Source organism: Mesoplodon bidens (genome assembly GCF_964165515.1).
Source record: "Mesoplodon bidens genome assembly, chromosome: 6".
NCBI classification, from domain to species: Eukaryota; Metazoa; Chordata; class Mammalia; order Artiodactyla; family Ziphiidae; genus Mesoplodon; species Mesoplodon bidens.
In genome coordinates, this window is record NC_138162.1 from 91,955,356 (window position 1) to 91,975,224 (window position 19,869).

The following is a 19,869-nucleotide window of genomic DNA, read 5'->3' on the forward strand; positions in this document are numbered from 1 at the left end:
CAGGAACTGGCCTCAAGGAAATGGGAACAAACCAACACTGGAATTGAAGGTTAACTGTGCCTGAAACAATCAACATGACACTGACCACACCACTGCATGACCAATTTCAACATGATGGTCAGAGCTGACTGTGCTACTCTGCATGTAGCCCCCACCGGCACAGCCCAGAGACTTCCCGTCTTTTCCCTATCAACCCCTTTTCCCTCTCATTGGCAACTGGGAGATGGTATTGGGGACACTAGCCCACCATCTTCCCAGGTTGCCAGCTTCCTGAATAAAGCATCTTTCTTCTTCCACCAACCCTTGTCTCTGGAACACTGACTTCTGAGTGATGAGCAGCTGAACCTGAGTTCTGTTCCAGCCGATAACATCACTATGGGTCAAGTCTCATTCATAGTATATTAATACTAACTTTGAACCAAAGTTACTTCCATTTCACAAAGAAAACTAGGAGTGAATGATTGACAACTGCCCATGACACATCAGCATTTCAGGCTAGCAGAGCTCATGAACACACATAACACAACTTTACACAGCCACAAACATCCCTTACACAACTTATTCAAGTGGCAGAGACTAACACATTCATTAACACACCCACAGACAGAGCCTCTAGGTAACAAGTAAACATATGCAGCAAGAGCATATAACTTGAGATTATGCTTAGTAATCAATGCCTCAGGTTTCTGTCTTGCTTAGAAATGACCTCGGTATCCAATGATTATCCAGTAAGTAACACAATTTAGTATCAGTTCAAGGGTTTATGTAAACAGAAGATCTTGGAATTTATCGACAAGCTAACACAGTAGAAAACATAGTTACTGTTCAAAGTTTGTCAGAATAAAAACTAAATGTGGTTAAACACAAACTTACATTTTTCATAACCTTAAACATTAAGTAGAAGTAATATGAGCTTATTTGATGGGCACACCTATATAAATTTAGGAAGAACACACCCAAGTAGAATTGTTTTAAATGTATGCCTAATACTGATAAATAAGATACGAATAACTTTTTATTAAACCAAAAATATTAAACTAGCTTCATGTGTCAAAGATTTACCTAAATTGTGTAAACTTGAAGTCTTTAAATTTCTGAGTTGATTTTTTTTTTTTTGGCTGCACCGAGGGGCTTGCTGGATCTTAGGTTCCTGACCAGGGACTGAACCTGGACCCTGGCAGTGAAAGCACCGAGTCCTAACCACTGGACCACTGGGGAATTCCCTGACTTGATTTCAATAAGAATACTTTTCTAGCACATTTAAAGTATTAGAAGTTCTAGTTCCTTTCACTCTGAGAATTTTAGGGATATATAATTTTTATAAGCACATTTGTATCTTTGTAAGCCAATCAGGACAGAAACCCTTTAATTTAACAGACTCTACGATCTACTTTAATAGATCCAGAAGTAGGAAAACATTACATACTCACACTGTCAGAGGTAAAGACCTTTTTGGATTACAGACACACAGACATACAGAGAAATGGAACTTTTACCTGCAGTTTTAAGTCTTAGACTTGGGTCAGGAATAAACACTCACCAGTCTAGATATTAAAGAGCTGTTCTCATCCCATTGGGCAAGAGATTCTTAATTGATTTGAGCTTGTCAAAGTAGACAAATAGACAAACAGAAAGGACTAAGAAAAGACTAACAAACTAGATCCTCTGTTACCTCTCACCTAACTGAGATTAGTTCTGTAGAAACTTAATCCCTTTAGAGACCATCAAGTCTTCAAACGACAGAGCCAAACTCAGAATCACTGCTGCGACAAATGGGGAACCACTTAGCTGTAATCTGAAAACAAAGGAGAAACACAAAAGTAATAGAAGGGGAAACTAAAGAAACAGAAAGTGAGCCAAGTTCAAAGGCTGCTTGGGTTCACCCCTGAGAGAGGAGACAAGATGTACCTGGGCTTCACTGGCTCATGAAATACACCACTTGTTGCTGGGCTTTTACAGCTTTATTTACATAGAACTGATATACAAAATCTAGCCCATGTTTAATGTATATAACTTGATGAGTTTGGACATATGCACACACCTGTGATACCATCACCACCATCACGGTAATATACTCATCACTTCCAAAAGATCCCTTTTATCCCTGTGTGTGTATGTGTGCTAGAAAGACGTAACACAGCACCAGGTACATGAAAAGGTGCTCAACATCACTAATCATCTGGGAAATGCAAATCAAAATCATCATGAGATACTACCTCACATCTGTTAGAATGCCTACAATTTTTTATTTTTTTTAAAGAGTTGTCAAGGTGGTAGAGAAATTGTAACCCTTGCATATTGTACGCAGGAATGTAACATTTTGCAGGCACTGTGGAAAACAGTATGGAGTTTTCTCAAAATCTTTTAAATAAAATTTCCATATGATCCAGCAATCCCACTTCTGGGGATACAGGCCCAGCTCAGAGACACTGCAGCTTCAGTTCCAGAACACTGCAATGAAGCCAATACCGCCATAAAGCGAGTCACATGAGATTTCTGGTGTACCCGTGCATGAAAAGCTTCTGTTTACACTATACTGTAGTCTGTTAAGTGTGCGACAGCCTTGTGTCTAAACAAACAATGTACATACCTTTATTGAAATATACTTTGGGGAAGAGAAATATAGATAAATGGAACAGGATAGAAAGCCCAGAGATAAGCCCACGCACATATGGTCACCTTATCTTTGATGAAGAAGGCAAGAATATACAATGGAGAAAAGACAGCCTCTTCAATAAGTGGCGCTGGGAAAACTGGACAGCTACCTGTAAAAGAATGAAATGAGAACACTACCTAACACCATAACACAAAAATAAACTCAAAATGGATTGAAGACCTAAAGGTAAGGCCAGACACTGTCTAACTCATAGAGGAAAACACAGGCAGAACACTCTATGACATAAATCACAGCAAGATCCTTTTTGACCCACCTCTTAGAGAAATGGAAATAAAAACAAAAATAAACAAATGGGACCTATTCAAACTTAAAAGCTTTTCCACAGGAAAGGAAACCATAAACAAGACAAAAAAACAACTCTCAGAGTGGGAGAAAATAGTTGTAAATGAAGCAACTGACAAAGGATTAATCTCCAAAATATACAAGCGGCTCACGCAGCTCAATATCAAAAAAACAAACAACTCAATCCAAAAGTGGACACAAGACCTAAATGAACATTTATCCAAAGAAGATATAAGATTGCCAACAAACACATGAAAGGATGCTCAACGACACTAACCATTAGAGAAAGGCAAATCACAACTACGGTGAGGTCAGCTCACACCACTCAGCATGGCCATCACCAAAAAATCTACAAACAATAAATGCTGGAGAGGGTGTGGAGAAAAGGGAACCCTCCCCCTGCGCTGTTGGTGGGAATGTACATTGATACAGCCACTACGGAGAACAGTATGGAGGTTCCTTAAAAAACTGAAAATAGGGCTTCCCTGGTGGTGCACTGTTTAACAGTCCTCCTCCCAATGCATGGGACATGGGTTCGAGCCCTGGTCCAGGAAGATCCCACATGCCGCAGGGCAACTAAGCCCGTGTGCCACAACTACTGAGTCTGCACTCTAGAGCCCGCGAGACACACCCACTGAGCCCGCATGCCACAACTACTGAAGCCCGCATGCCTAGAGCCCGCGCTCCACAACAAGAGAAGCCACCGCAATGAGAAGCCCGTGCACCACAACACTGAAGCACCTGCTCGCTGCAATTAGAGAAAGCCCGCGTACAGCAACAAAGACCCAACACAGCCAAAAATAATGAATAGATAAAAATACATAAATTTATACAAAAAAACCCCCAACTAACAATAGAACTACCATATGATCCAGCAATGCCACTCCTGGGCATATACGCTGAGAAGTCCATAATTCAAAAAGAGACACGTACCACAGTGTTCACTGCAGCACTATTTACAGTAGCCAGGACATGGAAGCAACTTAAGCGTCCACTGACAGATGAATGGATAAAGAAGATGGGGCACATATATACCATGGAATTTGACTGCGCCATAAAAACAAACGAAATTGAACTATTTGTAGTGAGGTGGATGGACCTAGAGTCTGTGAAACAGAGTGAAGTAACTCAGAAAGAGATAAACAAATACCGTATGCTAACACATATTTATGGAATCCAAAGGAAAAAAAGTGGTTCTGATGAACCTAGTGGCAGGACAGGAATAAAGACGCAGACATAGAGAATTCACTTGAGGACACGGGGAGGGGGAAGGGTAAGCTGGGACAAAGCGAGACAGTGGCATGGACACATATACACTACCAAATGTAAAACCGATAGCTAGTGGGAAGCAGCCGCATAGCACAGGGAGATCAGCTCAGTGCTTTGTGTCCACCTAGAGGGGTGGGAAAGGGAGGGTGGGAGGGAGATGCAAGATGGAGGGGATATGGGGATACAGGTATACATACAACTGATTTACTTTGTTATACAGCAGAAAGTAACACAACACTGTAAAGCAATTATACTCCAATAAAGATGTTAAAAAAAATACTTTAGGGACTTCCCTGGTGGTCCAGTGGTTAAGAATCCGCCTTCCTACAGGGGGTGCAGGTTTGATCCCTGGTCGGGGAACTGAGATCCCACGTGATGTGGTGTGCAGCACAGCCGAAACAAAAAGAAAATTAAAAATACTTTACTGCTAAAAAATGCTAACCATCATCTGAGCCTTCAGCGAGTAGTAACCTTTTTGCTGATGGAGGGTTTGAAATAGTGTGAGAATTACTAAAATATGACACAAAGACAAGAAGTGAGCAACTGCTGTTGGAAATACGGTGCCAACAGACTTGCTCAACAAAGAGTTGCCACAAACCTTCAATTTGTGAAAAACACAAGATCCGGGAGGCACAATAATTATAATAGAATATAATGTAATAGAATATAATACAATATAATATAGCCTGTATATTCAAAGAAAAGGAAATCAATATCTAGAAGAGATACATGCACCTCTATAGTCATTACAGCATTATTCACCAGAGCCAAGATAGGAAAAAAATGCAAATTTTCATCCACAGAGAAATGGATAAAGAAAATGGGGTATATACATAGGATATTATTCAGACTTATTAGAAGGAAATCCTACCAGTTGTGACAACGGGGATATAAATAGAACACATTATGATAGGTGAAATAAGTCAGTCACAGAAGGACAAAACTGTGTGTTTCCACTTATATGAGGTGAGATATCTAAAAGAGTCACCCATAAATTGTCAGGGGTGGGGGAGGAGAGAATGGGGAGTTGTTCAACGGGTATAAAGCTACAGTTACACAGGATGAATATGTTCTAGAGAACTGCTGTATGACTAAGCATCTCTAGTTAACGAGGCACACTATTCTTTTCGTTTGAATTAAAAAAGTTTAATTCAAGTGTAACTGACCTACAACACTATGTTAGTTCCAGGTGCATAATATCAATAATTCTGTACATTAGAAAATGATCACCAAGATTAACTCTAGTTATGGTCTAGTTACCATCCGTCACTGTACAAAGTTATAATGCTATTGACTGTATTGCACATGCTGTATAGTTCATTCCCATGACTCATTTATTTTCTAACTGCTTATGTGTTCCTCTTAATCTCCCTCACCTATTTCACTCATCCACCTACCCTCTTCTGGCAACCACCTGTTTGTTCTCTGTATCTATGAGTCTGTTTCTGTCTAGTGACATTAGTTCATTTGTTTTGTTTTTTAGAGTCCACATACAAATGAGATCATACGGTATTTGTCTTTCTCTGTCTGACATATTGCACTTAGCATAATACACTCTAGCTCCATCCACGTTGCCACAAAATGGCAAGATTTCATTTTTTTAAAATTTTTTAAAATTTATTTATTTTACTTTTGGCTGCATTGGGTTTTTGTTGCTGCACGCAGCCTCTTTTCTAGTTGCGGCGAGCGGGGATTTCTCTTCCTTGCAGTGCGTGGGCTTCTAATTGCGGTGGCTTCGCTTGTTGCAGAGCATGGGCTCTAGGTGAGCGGGGTTCAGCAGCTGTGGTACGTGGGTTCAGTAGTTGTGGCTCACAGGCTCTAGAGCATGGCTCAATAGTTGTGGCACACAGGCTTAGCTGCTCCGTGGCATGTGGGATCTTCCCGGACCAGGGCTTGAACCCATTTCCCCTGCACTGGCAGGCGGATTCTTAACCACTGCATCCACAGGGAAGCCCCTCATTCTTCTTCTTCTTTTCTTTTTTTCTGGCTAATAGTCCATTGTGTGTGTGTGTATAGCTATATATATATATACATATATATATATATATACATACATATATATATATATACATATATATATATACATATACATATATATATATATACGTACACATATAAATATATATGTATATATGACACATCTTTATCCATTCATCTATGGATGGACACTTAGGTTGCTTCTATACACTGGCTATTATAAATAATGCTCAATGAACATAGGGGTGCATGTGTCTTTTTGAACTACTGTTTTTGTTTTCTTCCGAAAAAATACACAGAAGTGGAATTTCTGGATCTTATAATAGTTCTACTTTAAAAGTTTTGAGGAATGAGGTGCACTACTTTTGAAACGAAGTTTACCTGGTGATGTTAGGTGAATCCATCCAAGATCTCTGTGAAGACCTCCAAAACTGTTAAAACGTAAGGGTAGGGACTTCCCTGGTGGTCCAGGGTTAAAGAATCTGCCTTACAATGCAGGGTACCTGGGTTCAATCCCTGGTCAGGACACTGAGACCCCACGTGCCACAGTGTAAGTAAGAAATGGTGTGGAGGAGGTTAAGGAAAAGACCATGCCAAGCTCAGAGGCCGTTTCAGATGGCAACAAACTCCTGACATTGACTGCAAATCAAAGTTCTTTATGTGGAACAATCGAAGAGGCAGGATGGGTCCTGTTAGCAAGGTCCCCTGAGATGCCAGGTCACCTGACCCCCATCTCCAGATGCAGAGATGTCCGGGACCCAGGCTTTGCTGGCCTGGAAAGGCTGAGGGTGCCCAGCTGCTGACAGGACACACGAGGTGGGGGGTTGAGGGGGGCCGGGGGAAAGAGTTGGTTGCCGCCCAAGGCAGACGAGCGTCTGTGCAGAACTGCCTCCGCTCAGCCTCGTAAAGCCTGTCTCAGAAATCGACAGCAAGTCTTCCAGAAGCTCTGCGCATATTCCATTCAGGTGTCACCGGTCACACCTGTGGCTGCCCGGATGAAGACTGGGGGCCCAGTCGTTCACACACTGAAAGTTACTACCAAATGCAAGAGAGTGAGGGATCAGACCATGAACTACTCTAATTTTAATGCCTAAGTAGAATCACGCGCACCTTATTCTACTTTCCGTTTTTGCACTTGTAATTTCACAAAATGTGTGATTTGTGGGGCTTTTCTAATTGCTTGTCATTTTGCCTGATGCGAAAAAAACAGCACAATAAGAAAACATTATAGTTTTCACTGGTAATGGGCATAAAAATATACGCACTGTTCCTGCTTGAAAAGAGCATTAATGTGAACGTTCCAGATGATTTTCTATTTGGTGATGGGTTAAGCGGCTTGACCACATTCACTTTTCTGTAAAGGGAAGATGAGAAAATTGCACTCTTCTTGCACTTTAAACTTTAAGAAAATGGATTTCGGGAAACCTGGATAACAAATTAAGAAAGCAATCAGAACTGCAAATATTTAGGGGTTTTAGGTTAATTTCAAAACACAAGGGAACAACCCATGATGTATGTGTCTTAAAAGACCCCTTGGTACAGTAAGATTCCACAGACAGCCTTGTAATCACAGAACTCAGAACTGGTTACACATTCCCCACAAGCCACTTTCTCAGTGTTAGGTTAACAGTGTCAGCTCACTCCCCTGCTTGGGGGCAGAGAGGACCGGTCTCCTTTCCTTTCTGAGATTCCTTTCATGAGTGGCTAGAAAGCTTAAGCACTGGAATTTCATTAAAGAAAAGGAGTATTCCTCAGAGGATTGTAAATGACACAACCCCAAGAGGACTTTAACACCTGCATCCCTGTGTCAGAGATCTCCCACACATGGCTGGGGCCCAAATGACACAGAACAGTGGGGGCCCAAGGGCCGCAGTCCTAGGATGCCGCTCCCCAACCAAAAGAGTCCTCTTGCTCCTCAGGGAAAAACAAAGGTGTTCTCAGACACACACAACTTCTGGAGCCAGGAAGTGAGGACCCCACCTGCCTGGCCTATCCCAGGAGAGTGGCTGATGCAGTGCCCAGAACCAGAAAGGGGAACTGAGACCCAACAGAAAGGGAACCACAAGACTGATGCATTCCTCCCCCCTCCCCCGCCTCCCCCCGCAAAGAAGATGCACCCCAGTACTGACCAAGGAGGGTGCTCTTCAACTAGGAATCTTATCCACACAAACATGCTGATTTTGAGAAACTATTGAAATGCATGGTATTCAACCTCTCAAAGTAAAAAAAAGTAATGAATTATATAGCAATGCTGGAAAATACAGGAAAATGACAATAAACCTTGGAAAACAATGTTAACTAACATGACCCCAACTGGAAAAATTTAGAAACATTTAAGACGACTCTGAAAGCCAATAAGACAAGGAAAACAAAACAGAACAAAACAAAACAAAACAAGACAGTATTGGAGCAGGAAGACGAGCAGTGGACATGAACAGGCCCTTCATATTAAAACAGAAATACACCAGTCTGAAAAGACCACAGAATGAAGGACTCCAACTACGTGACATTCTGGAAAGGGCAAAAAACACAGACAATAACAAGACTAGCAGCTGTCAGGGGCTTGGGGCACTGGTAGGATGAACAGGTGGCCCCCAGGGATGTTTCGGGCAGTGAAATGGTTCTGGGTGGCACTGCAGTGGTGGCTGCAGGTCATCACACCTGTCCAAACCTGAACAGTAGGACACAGAGAGTGAGCCTTAATATAAACTACAGACTCCAGGGGAGAATTAGGTGTCAATGCCGATCCATCACTGAGATGACGCGCCACACAGGCGAGACATGTTACCAAGGGAGGGAACCCAGAGGGACGGGTGTAGGAAACTGCTGTCTGCTCGATTCTCCTGGAACCCTAAAACTGCTCTAAACACTGTCTACCAATTAAAAAGAAGAAACAGCTTCTAAGCACGTGAAAATACTCTCAACCTCATTCACGATTCAGAAAACCCCAAGGGAACGTCCATACTGCTTACCGGGGCCTAGGATGAGCGGGAACACGCCGCGGCCTCGCCCCTTCCTGTCGGGCATCACGCTGGAGCCCAGAGTCCCCCTGACTTGACCCACTGCACCCCACCCCGCGTTTCATGCCGTCCACAGTCTCTACACATGACATCTTTTGATCAGATGACTCACTGTCCCAATTACAAGGTTTCAGTTTCTCCACAGGAAGAAACCAAAACCAGCACAGAGGGGAGGCTCTTCAGTCAACCTCAGGGTCTGCCTGCCTTCACATCCCTCTCTTCCTGACGGGAGGCCCACGTCCTAAGGAAGGAGGTCCTTACCAGCACCTCAGGAGCCTCATCCAGTCCACCTCACACTGCTCTGAGAGCCTCGCCAACCTCTGCAGCTACCCAAGTCCTGGTCACTTCAGGGCCATCCCCCTTCCCCAAGTCACTGAGCCACGTGCTCTGACAATGCATTTAAAACCAGGCTCTCGGACGTCCCTGGTGGCACACTGGTTAAGAATCCACCTGCCAATGGGGGGCACACGGGTTGGAACCCTGGTCCGGGAAGATCCCACGTGCTGCGGAGCAACTAAGCTCGTGCGCCACAACTACTGAGCCCGCGACCCGCAACTACTGAAGCCCACATGCCTAGAGGCCATGCTCCTCAATAAGAGAAGCCACCGCAATGAGAAGCCCACGCACCGCCACAAAGAGTAGACCCCGCTCGCCGCAAGTAGAGAACAAAGCCTGCGCGCAGCAACAGAGACCCAACGCAGCCAAAACTGAGTAAGTTAAATAGTAAACAAATAAAAAATTTAAATGAATGAATAAATAAATAAATAAAAGCGGGCTCTGCTTTCTCAGCACTCTGGAGTTCCCTACGTATCGACGGGCAGGATTCCCGTCCTCTCCTGTAATTACGTCTGTGAAGTGCCTTTCCCAAGGAGAACAGAAGCTCCTGGAAGCAGGGAATTGCTTCTTAAGATCACATGCACAACCTGAAGACATTTGATGTTTACGTCTAAGATAAAAGACACAACACTAGATGGTGTGAAGGGTCCTCGAGGCCAAGAGCCAGGCAAGCAGGACACTTCCTCTGGGGACCCTTCCATCAGCAGAGCAGAAAATGTCCGTGGCCAGAACTGGCACTCAATTCGCTTTGAGCTGAGAAGCACCCACGTAATTACATAGGCTCCCCAAAGAGTAATTACTCCCACATTTAAGAAAGGAGATGGCTTTTCAGGCAGGGAAGGCAAGTACAGTCTTCCCAGCTGGCTGGACTGTGTGTGCTGATGGTCACGATGGAGCTGGGCCCCAGAGCTCTGCTCTCCCCTCAAACCCCCAACCTCACCCTCACCCTCAGCTGAGGAGCTGCTTCCCTGAGAATAGAGAAGCCATCGGAGGGATTCCCCACCTGCAACCCAGCTCTGCCATCCCCTCCCCACTCCAGGACCCTGGCCAGCAGCTCTCCCCTCCCCCACACGCATCTACTGGATTATTCCCACTGTTATTTCTCCCATCACAATACAACACAACATAACACAACATCCTCCCCGGACCTCAGCTCCTACCCCAGCTACTGTCCAGTTTTTCTTTTCCCCGTCACAGCAAAACGTCTGGAAAAAGTGTGGAACAGAACAAACCCAGTTCTCCCACTCCTCACTCCTAAGCCTCTCTGATCAGGATTTTACCCCACAGATCCATCCAAACGCATCATCGGCGAGGTACGACCTCCCCCCAGTGCTGGGCTCGATGGTTAATGGCTCCGCGGAACGGCAACCTCGTTTGTCCAGTCACCCAGGGAACCTCTAAAGTGCTTCCCACATGCAGACAAAATGCTGTGATTAATATTTTAGGAGAAATACTCAGCGTGGAGAATACACTTGAGCTGCTGGAGGAAAGAGCGGCACAGAAAAAAAGTTTCTGTAACTACAGAAATGAACAGATAAGCTGTTTTAATGGTAGCAAGTATGGGATGAAGGAGAACGAATAAAAACCATTTAGAAGACGACATTAACAAGCCTCATACTACAATGTGGTAACAGAGGATGGAGAAGGACTTTAGAATGAACTCATTTTTCTGGGCAGGTGACAGGCTGGATGATGCAACGATGAGCCGCCAGGGACAACAGGACAAGGCAAGGGGCAGGGGAGCTGTAAATAATCATTTCTGGATCTACTGGATCTAGTAATCTGAGGTGCCCTTTGGACAAACTCCATAGAGATGCTGGCAAGTGGCTGGACAGAGGCATCTATCTGGTCCAGGTGGGAGAACTGACAGAGTTGGAGGTGAAAAGCACCAGAGGGTGAGATCAGACGGGTTGAAGAGTCATGAACCAAGGGAGAAAAGACAACACACAAAGAGGGCGGAAGAAAGAATCAGTCAGGAAGACAGCAAGGAGAGATCTGTCACAGAAACCCACATAGCAGACTCTGCAGATGGGAAGGCGACAGTGGTCTGAGGTGATGACTGGCAAATCTCCACTGGTTTGTATGCTGGATGCCAGGTCACCTCAACCGGATCAGGTTCCGTGGAGGGGCAGAACCAAGACCGCAGGCTGCACGATACAATTCAGCTGGGAAACAAGAATCTTTGCCAGAGACCTCACTGCATGGTGTGTAACGCGAACCTCTGAGATTGTAAGAGACAAAGAGCGAAATTTACTGGAAGGGTGACAAGGCTGTTCTTCCAGATGATCCTCATTGCATCCCTCGACTGAGCACTGAAAACAATGTACCTATGTGACAACGGTGTTCTACTGAACAGACAAGTTATATGCACTGAGTGCTCCCTGGACAGCACGCTCTCGGCTTACAGGAAGCACAAGGAAGGCATCAATGTCAACACGTTATAGGGGCTGTCGCTCAGGAAGGCTCGCGGCCTACAGCGGGATCCTCAGGGAAACCTTTTAACGCCCGAGAACAAAAGTGCTTTGGCAGGACCATGTAAGTCGAGCAAGGGATGGTGTTTTGCCACAAATGTCAAGAACACGAGGCTTGTACTGTGGCTCTAAGAGGATCGTGGGATCTACACGTAGAACTTGCCAGAAACACTTGGTGCTGACCTGCTCCTCTACGCTTTGTCTAACCACATCTTTTACCTACTCCTACTTTCCCATTTTAAATTTTGAACTAATCGCCTCCCAAGGTGTTATCACAAAAGAAGAGCAGCAGGTAAACACATAAACAGCAAAACTCACCATAGGCTGATTCATTTTCCGCTGCTCTTAGAACAACGTGCAGGACTGTGACAGTGGAGGCGGACCTGGAGAAGGAAAACGCAGGCAGTGAAGCTATGACTGAAGCGGCTCGGGGTGCACGAGCACCCGCCCCACGCTCCACAGGAGACACCTGTGGGAGACCGTCCTTTCACCTTCAGAAGGGCCTGTGAGAATAAGGAGGGAGCAACCACCCTCAGGTCTGTAACTCCCACGTGACTGTGGTACCTGAGGGGATACATTTTTTTCAGTAGCGAGTGTACACTGAATCCTATTAAAATAAACCTCCGTCATTAAATATGAAATTAAAAAACGCTTATAGTTTCTCTCTTCCAAGTCTGTTAACAACTTAAATCAGAACATCCACAGGATACCCAGAATAAAGGGACACACTCAGGTGCCTTTCAGTCTTGCAATGATCTGTACAAACTTTACAAACTTAAGTGCGACGCTCAAAAACATCTTTTATTAAAACTGACTTTAAGTGGACAGAACACCTGCCCTAGGAGTTTGGAGTCCTGTGAGCGACCCCACGTGCACACCCGGTGAGGATCTAGGACAAGTCATCTCCCTCCTCAGGCCCCATCGCTTCCTTCCTCACCCGAGGCAGCAGGACAGAAGCCCTGCAGACTCATCCTGCACCGATTACACTGTGCAACTCCACAGGGCACAACCCAGGGGGGCAGCGGACGCTTACATTAGACAACCAAGGTGCTGACGCGCCTTGAGACACACGCGCGAGATGCCGAGACGGCGACAGGAGGCGAGGAGGAGGAGGATCGGGGTTGGACGGAGGGGAGGACGCGGCACGTCCCGGCCGAGCCTGGGGACCCTGCTCCCCCAGGACACCCGGAGCTCACAAGTCCCAGGGGAGCCCCATCAGGAGCAGCAGGCCCTGTCCTCCAGCCCGGCCCCTCCACCTCCGGGAAGCGGTCAAACCCTCCCGGTGGCTCTACTGCGGGCCCTGGGGCGGGCAAAGCCAAGCCCCGGGGAGGGCCAAGCCCCGTTCTCCAAGCCCCGCTCTCCAAGGGCCGCTGGCTCCACAACCGCCTGCAGGCCTGCAGACGCAACACCTACCCCGTGGGGACTCGCTCACCTGCCCCGGGCTCCCGAGGCTCCAGTCCGGGGGCTGCTCCTCGGGCGCGCTCCTCTCTCGGGGTCTCTATTTTTAAAATATTTATAAGTAACCCATTTTGTGGAAAACACCTATCTTTCATCATAAGAATTATTACACTTTATACTTTCATTCCAGCCTAACTTTTATACTCTATTTTCTACCATTTGGCAACTTATACCCTACGCTCTAGTCAAACAAAAATCTCCTTTACAATCACTGAAATATACTGTGTTGGTTCTCAAGTCCAGGATGTTCCTTCTGCCTAGTATGCCCCTGACCTTCTCTCCACGTGGAACATACCTACTGACATTCAAAACCTAATTCCAAGACCCCCTCATTGTTGGCATTCTCTTTAATATCCCCTAGAAGGGTTACTGACTCCGAGTTCTGTTTTACAAATTTATATTTTTATGATTTATTTAATAGCCTATCTCTATTCGATTGTAATGAGTTGTTCATGCATCTCTCACACTCTCTTTTGAGTTCCTCTGGCCTTTATTTTTTCTTTTATCTCTTACCCATAAGCATAGTGCTTGCCCCATAGTACGTGCTCAACGTGTTGGCTGAGTGAAAAAAGACACCTTTTAGCTCTAATCATTTGTGAAATTTCATTTAAAATGACATCAGATTACCCTTTGTTTCCTAACTTAATTTCTAGTACTATAGAATGTACACTCAGAACACGGTCAGTGGCCTACAGGAACAGTGTTCTCACTGGACTTCATGCTTATAACTTTCTCTGGCATACAACTGCCAGACATGTTATTAAGAAAAAAAAACAAAAAAAGATGTACCAACCCCTCACCTATTAGAAAACTTCCAGAAGCTCTCCATTCCTTATGGTATCTTTTCTACTTGATTTTTCAAATACCTCTGTCTTACTTAATCTATTCAGAACTGCCTTTTCTACCTTTGGCTTTCATTTTCAATTTCATTCATATCATTATCTGCACTTACCCATAGAACCTAAGTTTCAGTTTCTTATGCAAGTTTCCTCACTAGAGGTCAAAGGGGCAAGGACTATTGTGATAAAATATTAAATAAATAGACGATAGAACTTTGTTCTATTCGTCTGGGAAAATTACTACCTGAAACAAAATAATTCTGGAAACTGAAGGGATCAGACCAGTCAGCTTTGTTTACTTCAGACTCAAGTCAATGTCTTGTCTTTACCTGAGCTCTGGTTACATTTAGAAAAAAGTACTGTAAATACAGTGAATGAGCAAGGCCACTATCTGAGACATGTCTGGGTCCTTAGTATAGTAACTGGGGGAATGGTAAGCGTTGGTCAATGTTTGCTGATTGATGACTCAATAGATCTGGTTAAGCCTCACCATCAGAATTCCAGATTTTTTAACAAGCTTCTCAGTCTTTTCAACCCAAAGAAAAAACTAAAGAAAACCAGATGACAAGAATTTCAAATTGTAAAATATCCTGGTTGTCAAATTTAAATAGGGATATCCTGTGCAATGGAGAGGCTGGCTGGTGCCAATTTCACATTTTGTTCTCTAGTGTCCGGACGAAGCCTGCTCTGCCAGTGAGCTGACAGGTCGAGAGCACTCCAGCTTCCACAGACACCCGAGAACTTTCTGTTTTTCATGGTGTTCCTGCCTTACCTAAGGGAAGGACTGTATTCACAATGAAAAGAGTTATGATTAATCACCAATAGAGAGATTCTTCCACTTTCTGGGTGCCCACGTTAAAAGTCTGGTATAGTCAACACTCCCTCTAACATAGATCGTGTATTGAAATGAGAAAACTATCACCTAATATGGCCAGAGAGATGAAGGGACTTAGCCCAGCTGAGCCCAGGAGACACCTCTAATTCAAAACCTCAACCATTAACATAGTGATTGTGATCGAGGAGACTTGCAGCACGTAAGAGATTCAAAAAGCATATTAATCCACCTCCGGCAACACTGCCAGTTTAAAAGAACGATTAACCTTCTCTCCCACTTGATTCAACCTGGCTATGTATTATACCACTCTAAATGCTAGCAGACTCTATGCTTATGGCTTCCATTAGGTAGCACTTAGTATACACGAAAACTTTCTTCAAGAAGTAATTACTTTTGAAACCATAAACATTTCAGTTGGGAAAAGAGAAAAAGAAAGGAGGTGCAAGTAAAGGGAACTAGGAAAAAATAAGAAAATACCCTCAAATATAAACATGTTGATTCAAAAAATAATTTAAAGGGGATTTAAATGATACTAGGTGAGCATTTATTCTGTTTCTGCTTTAAATAAAGCATTCTGTTCTATTTGTTAGGTGTTGTACTTGTTTAGTATCTAATGTCTGTTAAAAACCTCTCGAAAGAGATGTATTCATGCTGGTATGCTAAGCACCTATCTGGATGAACAGCACAAGCAATGGGAAGTCATGGGGCATAATGGACCTTGCAAAGGCTCTGGAATCCATCTCTTACTTATGGTCTTTGAGACTCAGGCTCCTCCTCTATGTAGTGTTCATAAAACTTAGTGGAGATCAACACTAGGGACACAGAAGGTCAAAACAGGTATTTACTACGACTTTTCAAATATCTTCCTTTAGGAAAACAAATATATTTTATTTGCAATGAGGCTTTCTTGTGAATTTTATTCTTCTAAGGAAAAATATTTTTAGTAAACAATTGATTCGTTTGCCTCCCTGTGCTACTTTATTGACAATACTCAGGTAGGGGTGGTTTTCTCTCAAGCAGTTAACTCCATGTGATTTGTATTTCAGACCTTCCTAAAAGCATGTTTTCCTGCTCTTTCTTTCCACCCTATCCCAGCTCTACTTAAAATATTGTGATCCTCTATTAAAATGCACAGAAATAAGGAGAAGCAAAATGTTTGTCACTGCCAGCTCTGGTATGCATATATCAGAGAATAAATTATAACTGATGAAGACAGAAATGGGACCCATATCTGTCTGACTTCAGAAACCAGAAGTGTAGCTACTACAAGCTGATGAATTGGAACTCAGATCAAGGCCTAGAGTGGAGAGGAGTCTTCTGATCAGAAGGGGAAAGTAAACAAAGGGCAGCGTTTAATTATTTAATAATAAGTAAGAGAATGACTATGGTGTTTTTACAGAACAGGATATAATATTGAAATAAAACCCCCCAAAGTGACACAGAAACATAATGCAATCCTCTTAAGCTACAACCCTTCCTAAACCAAACCATACCATTCTCTTCACACAGCCTGGAAAGTCAAAAGAAAGGGGATACTGATCTGCATCACACTGGCATTAGAAGCAGATCTACTTTTAATGAAGTTTTACTTCATGGACTGAAGTTTCCCCCCCAAAAGGGTAAGCTTTCTTCTCAAGAAACATTACTGTGTAATAATCAAGGAGCCAGGGATGGTGATATTAATTGTTCTAAGTACAGGGATTTGTTTTGCAGAAAAAAGTACCAATCAGAAAGAGAACTGACCAATAATTACTTAACAAAACTGCTTCAGAAGTAGATTTCTAAATCTACTTTTAGATTAATTGATAGTTAGAAAAATCTTACTAAGTTTATTCATTTAGAGGAAATCTGTGCAAGCCTCTGAAACCAAGAGGTATCGTATCAAAAGAGATAAGGTCACTAGACACTTATGTAAGAGCTACTTCTTCCTCAAATGGCCACCATATAGTCATTTCTATTACATTACCAAGAAGTAACAATGCACCTTTAGGAAACTAGTATGAAAGAAAAACATAATAAAATTTTTTGCAGGTGACTCTTTGATCTCATAGGTGTGTGTTAATTTTCCAAAGTTGGGACTGGATCCCGCCTTTACAAAATGCTCCTTAAAATATCGCATTGAAAATCTTCTCTTTTACTCCTTATTGTAAACACTGTATATGTTTTTAAGAAGACCAATAAAACATATGGACTATGGGGCTTCCCTGGTGGCGCAGTGGTTGAGAGTCCGCCTGCCGATGCAGGGAACACGGGTTCGTGCCCCAGTCCAGGAAGATTCCACGTGCCACGGAGCGGCTGGGCCCGTGAGCCAGGGCCGCTGAGCCTGCACGTGCGGAGCCTGTGCTCTGCAACGGGAAGTGCTACAGCAGTGACAGGCACGCGTACCGCAAAAAAAAAAATATATATATATATATATGGACTATGAAATTATTTTTCCAGTAGTGAAATTATGGAGAATACGACTTGCATTTCTACTGTATTCCTGCAAAAAGAGGAAGTCCTTTTCCACAAAGACTGTCATCAATGTTAACTCTGGGAGAGAAGTATTTGTAGTTGTCTCATGCTTTGTGGTGACAGACTCTCACTTTTCCCCCATCTCTATTGTGGGTAACAGGGCACACTTTGGGCTGAGAATTCATGCTGTGGTCGGAAAAGAAAGAAACGAAAAATACCCTCATTAACACTGCTCTTTAACAAGTTCATCAAATGGGCCTCAGGCATTCTAAACAGCAGCAATTAAAAAATAACTGTAGATTTCATACATTTCTTCCAGTAGGATGAAAAGTTGAGGTATGTTAACTTTAATTTTATGGTTTGGGTGAATACAGAGTTCGATTACTCCCTGTCAAAGCAGAAATCAGCCTTTTACAGGGAATAAGTGCTAATTAAGCAAAACAGAGTAAGCATGTTATATGAAGTATATTTGTTTCTTTCCTGTGCACTTTGGCTGCACAAGCTCTAACCACAGTTTCTGGAGCGACCATCAGTGCTCCCTAAGAATGCCAATGCAGTGTTCCGTCCAGTTAGTGGGGTGCAGAGACCAGTCAGAATGCTGATGCTTTCCACAAAGGAGATGGGGCTAGGGAGGCAAATGCAATCAGGGAATATTATCTCTGTCTTGTGTGCCTGCTACAAAACAGTGTCCTCTCAAGACTACTCTATCCCTTCTTTGCTTTATACGTGTATGTGTAAGTTTGTGTATGTAAGCTTTACAAGTCTCTCATAAGAGAAAACTAAAAATGCCCAGGAAAAAGACAAAACTGCTTCAACAGAGAAAGGTCTCTCTGTTCCAGTTGAAGAGGCTATAGAGTTAATAACAGGAAATATCCATCCCCTGAAACTGTATGAAACATGGATGCTTCCAAAATTTACTCAAGGTCTCACTGACCAGGCTGTAATTTTAATTATTATTTCTTATGATTATGGTAGATTAAAAGTCTCAGTAGTACGCTAAAACTCTTTAACACTTGTTGACCTTTTTTCTTGATAGCTTTCCTCCTGCCAGGCTCCAGCCAACAGTAGCAGTAACAGATATCCAGATCTTAAGAGGATAGAAGTATAACGGTGCACTGAATATGGAAAGGAAGAACCAGTAATGGTTCCTATACATTCATAACGCAAATCAGCATCAAACTAAGGGAAAAAGCTTCCCCAAGAAGAAGTTGACAGCAAATAGTTTCGCCTCTTAATGCATTGAGGAAACAACTTTGAAGTTATCCGTAGCCACCGCTTCTGAAGCGACCAGTAGCTTTGCAACTATTAGTTTACTTGTATTAGATTAATTTATATTAGAGTTTATTTAATGTAATTGCTCACAAATTTTAAACCATTTTGTATAGTGTTCTGTATCTGTTTAAATGAAATGCTTTCCTAAGCTCAAGATCAGTGTTTTTATGTTGTGTAAATTATGAAATTACTGTGGAATATCTGGTAAACTTGATAGGAAACCCCAGATGTCAGCACTTTGCTGGGCAAGATTTAAAGTGGCCCACACCATTAACCCTCATCAGGAGCAGTAGCAGTGGGCTAAGTCATAAGGGCACGCCCATCCATTACATTCACCCAGGATACTGTGAGTGAGAATCAAAGGGCAGTCAGACAGAGACCTCTATGCTCAGATTCCACTGCCAAGAAATGGCCTAAGTCAGCTCTTGTTGTTGAAGAAAATAACCCTTTAGGAATCAGACTGAATCCTATTTTAAGTTTTAGAGGAGGAAGGATACTATTTAAACATTGATGAAATGTGCCTCTCTTTTTTTATCAGCATAGAAATTTATTTGAATTCAAAATAATATGGTTATATTTAGCATAGTGTAATAATTATCTAAAGCACATATCATCGCTGGCTCTGAAACAGTTCTAAAGATGTCATTCTTTTGAAGTAAAAAATATGCAGTAAAAATGTACAAGGAAGCAAAAATATGAAAAAAACAGTTTGCTGAGTATGGGAAGTTGTTACAAGATGGGCACACCAAGATAATTGTAACAGAGTCCAAATTACATAACATGCAGCAAGGAGTTCTCTTGCTTTAACAACTCCTAGAAAATAAACCAGTAATCTCAATGCAAGAATATCACCACTGGGATAACAGGACAAATTTTCTGAGGCACACAGGTAGTAATTCACTATACTTCCCCTTTCTCTAATACCTTTTCTCACACCAATTTCTTTTCTTTCCTCGAGGATAGATTTTATCCTGTTGAA

The 19,869-nt window shown here is 43.1% G+C and overlaps 1 long non-coding RNA gene across 2 annotated transcripts in view; it reads left to right on the forward strand.

Annotated features, from left to right (window-relative positions):
• Positions 1-19,869, forward strand: part of LOC308619425 — a 930,003-nt gene that overhangs the window by 375,240 nt on the left and 534,894 nt on the right. The window lies entirely within an intron of this gene.